Raw genomic sequence first — 4037 nt, forward strand, 5'->3', positions numbered from 1 at the left:
TAAATAAATAAATATTGGCAAAAATTTATCCTCAAAATCATTAGGCTTGACATCTTTCTTAGTAGTATAACTTTTAAAAAATGTATCATTATTTTTCTTTTTGAGGCAGGTTCTCACTATCCAGTTCAGGGTGGCCTTGACCTCACTTTGCAGCCCAGGCTGACCTCAAACTCCCAACGATTCTCCTGCTTCGGCCCCCTGAGTGCTTGCACCATCACACCTAGCCTACCATTTTGAAAATGTCAGTTCAAAGATTTTAAACTTCTTAAGTTAGTTTTGGAATTTTCTAGAAGATTATCTTAGTTGCTCTTCTCTTCTCGCTGGGACAAATACCTGTCACTCAAAATGAAGGAGGGAAAGGTTAATTTAGCTCACAGTCACTGGAGGTTTCAGTCTATACTCAGCTGGCTCCAAGGCAGAGCAGCACATGGCAGATGGCAATCTTTCACGGCAGCAGCAAAAAGCAAGAGCGCAAGGGAGGGGTAGCAGCAGCTCAGGCAGCTAGCTTCTCTTTCCTCCTTACATTGAAATGCAAATTACCTGCCCCAGGGCAGGTGCAGCATCCACACCCACAGTAATCCATCATAAACTCCAGAGGCTGTTCCAAGACTGCATGAGGCTTTGGGGGGACACCTAGACACAAACCATAACAAAGATGATCCATGTGTCCACAGTTTTCAAATATTTCAAGCTAGATTATGTATAATCAGTTCTGCTATAATGCCATATCTGTGATTTTTAAAATTACCACTATACAGAGGGATTAAAGGAAATGAGGTTGCATATTATATCAAGATATTTTGTCCTTGCTTAATTAAGAAATTTAATATCTGCAGAATTTTATATGTCTTACCTGTTAATGAAATACATACATACTACAATAAGTATGGCACTTTATGTTGAAAAAGACCTGAATTTTGCTTGTGGAAGTGAGCACTGAAAAGTTGAAGTTTAAGATTTATTGCAACACCAGAAAAAGTTTTTAAAGGATTTATTGAGAAATTAAAAGATTTATTGTGACATTAAACATGATTTATTATACAAGATGAAAGACAGTTTATTGGAATTGAGAGTTCTAACATTATATGTGAGTGCTATTCTTACAAAAAGTAATATTCCTACAGATAATGACATCTAGAATATTTCTTAACATATAATTCAAATTTGCTCCAATATCCTGTTATGGTTAACAATTATTCATGCTAGATATTTCTTTTCAAATTATGTGGAGTTTATCTGTATTGGTTGGACCCACACTAACACTGGGTTAAAAAATAGAGAAATAGTTTGTGGTAAGATAAGTAAGAGACACAAACTGGAAGTTTATAAAGGTGAAAGCCTTCATCAAAATGTGAAAACACAAAGACCCTCACCAATAATCAAAGAAGGGCTAATAGAAACCACAGTAGAATTCATCAGGTTGGCAAGACTTAGCAAGATTGATAATACTGGTGAAGCTGTAAAACACAAGAACTAACCGTAACTGGTGGGTATAAAAAATAGCATAAAAAGGGGGCTGGCGAGATAGCTCAGTGGACTAAAGCACCTTCAAGCACAGGGACTGTGGTTCGATCCCCGGCACCACAGGCCACACCAGCCCTGCCCCCAGGGTGAGCTGAGCCGGCCAGAGTCGAGGTGTGGTGGTGCATGCCTGCAATCCCAGTGCTAGGGAGGCTGAAAGCAGGAGGATCACTCTGAGTCCAAGCTGAGTAGCAAGACCCTATAACAACTAAACACATTTTAAAAAAATAGTATAGAATGGGAGGCAGTGTTGTTGGAGGACATGGCAGCGTAGCCCTGGAGCAACTGGAGGGGATAAAAGCATTCAGATGGCCGATAACAGTTTTTCAGGTGGGATTCCTGCAGGTTCTGTGAAAGCTGCTAAAAATGCAAACAACACAGAAAAGCTCACAGATCAAGTGATGCAGAATCCACAAGTCCTGGCAGCTTTACAGGAAAGACTTGACAGTGTCTCTCACACTCCTTCCAGCTACACTGAAACCTTACCCAAAGTAGTTCAGAGGAGAATCAATGCCCTGAAGCAACTGCAGGTGAGGTGCGCACACGTGGAAGCCAAGTTCTACGAGGAGGTCCATGACCCGGAGAGGAAGCACGCAGCATTGTATCAGCCTCTGTTCCACAAGAGAAGAGAATTTCTGACCGGGGATGTGGAACCAACAGATGCAGAATCAGAATGGCACCGTGAAAATGAGGACGGTGACAAGTTGGCTGGAGATATGAAAAATAAAGTAGTTAGAGCAGAAAAAGATGCAGCAGCAGCTGAAGAGCTAAATCTCAAAGGAATCCCCAAGTTCTGGTTCACCATTTTTAGAAACGTGGATATATTCAGTGAGCTGGTGCAGGAATACGATGAGCCAATCTTGGAACATCTGCAAGATATTAAAGTGAAATTTTCAGATCCTGCACAGCCTAGGTCTTTCGTGTTAGAGTTCCACTTTGAACCTGGTGACTATATTACCAATCTGGTTGTGACAAAAATGCACAAGATGAAGTCAGACCCAGACAAAGCTGACCCCTTTTCCTTTGAACGTCCTGAAATTGTGGACTGTGATGAGAGTACTATTGACTGGAAGAAAGGAAAAAATGTTACAGTAAAAACTATCAAGAAAAACCAGAAATATAAGGACTGGGGCCCTATTAGAACAATTACTAAACAAGTGCCCAGTGAATCATTTTTCAACTCACTGAAAGCCTCTGGGGATGGCAAATCACTGGATGAAGATTCTGAATTCACATTAGCCTCAGATTTTGAAACTGAACACTTGTTCCCTGAGTGGATAGTGCCTCGGGCTGTGCTCTACTTCACTGGGGAGGCCATAGATGATGATGACAAGGCAAGGAAGGAGAAGAGGAGGAACTGGAAGGTGATAAGGAGACAGAAGATGAGAATGATGCTGAAATTGTAATTTTTGTCTGTTCATCATTGATAGGTTCCTAGAAAGAGCCCAGCCAGCCGGCGGAACGCAAGCAGCAGTGAGGAACGTTCGACCATCTTGGGATGTCTGTCAAGACCTGGCTGTGGCAGGGCCTAGGCCCGTGCTGCAGCATGACAGACGGACAGTGCTTACAACATCTAACACGCTTTCAAGTGCATGATTTCACTTTCACTTTTCCCTTTTCTTATGTTTAACTTGTACAGTGGCAACGGAAATCATCTCAGAAACAAGAGGTTTAGTTTTAGCACCTTCTGCGGCCTTGGTGCCTACAGCCCTGGGCCTGCCAGGCCCTGCCCTTTAGAAGGTCTGTGGAAAGGACAGAGGTCGGGGAACTCCGTTTCAGGGCTCCCGGAGCCTCTTCTGCCTCTTCTGCAGACTGGGTGAGTCCAGCCTTTTGATTCAAAGAAAGCCTACTGTCTACCGCTGACTGTATTTCTGGGCAGCTGCTTCAGCCATTGTGTCCTAACTCTCTCAGACGAGGCAAGTTACTTAAGGCCGTGCTTACTTAGAGCGTTTTTCCTTCCTTTAGCTTGCTAGTGTTTGGGTGGTTTGCGGCACACACCTTCTCCGAGGCAGGAGCTATAGTGAGACCCATGTCTTTATTTATTCCTTGTGCTTGGAGGACTTTGAACTTAGTTGCTCATTTTTTACCACTGATGAAGCCACATTGGTGACTTGACCAGGAGGAGGGTGTGCTGCCTCCTAGCTGAAGCATGGCCTGTGCTGCTTCCTGCAGCCAGCTGCTGAGGGCAGGAGCTTGTTCTATGACATGGGAACCACCTGCAGCTGTCGGAAGCACTTTGGGGAGCCCTGGGGCTGCAGTTACAGCTTTTCAGTCCCATAAGAATGTTCCATCTTACTCTCTTGGTGACTCCCATTTCTGGACTCCACCACACATCCTGTCCTAAGAGCCCTGGGTTTGGCGGGACAGGTTGGCAGCGTACTGTATGGGGTACGTGATAGTGATCTCTGGCAGCTAGGGACAGTGCTGTCCACATTGACCAGGCATGTAGAGAGTGCTCAGCCTTACCTGATAACACATTTGTAACTGAATACGGTGTTTTCAACTTGTACCAAATA

The 4037-nt window shown here is 43.7% G+C and overlaps 1 pseudogene; it reads left to right on the forward strand.

The window, feature by feature from the left end:
* The first annotated feature begins 1829 nt into the window (after positions 1-1829).
* On the forward strand, positions 1830-2959 carry LOC101580461 (annotated as a pseudogene).
* Positions 2960-4037: the final 1078 nt, after the last annotated feature.

This window comes from Octodon degus, unplaced genomic scaffold (genome assembly GCF_000260255.1).
Source record: "Octodon degus isolate 3935 unplaced genomic scaffold, OctDeg1.0 scaffold00035, whole genome shotgun sequence".
Taxonomy (NCBI): Eukaryota; Metazoa; Chordata; class Mammalia; order Rodentia; family Octodontidae; genus Octodon; species Octodon degus.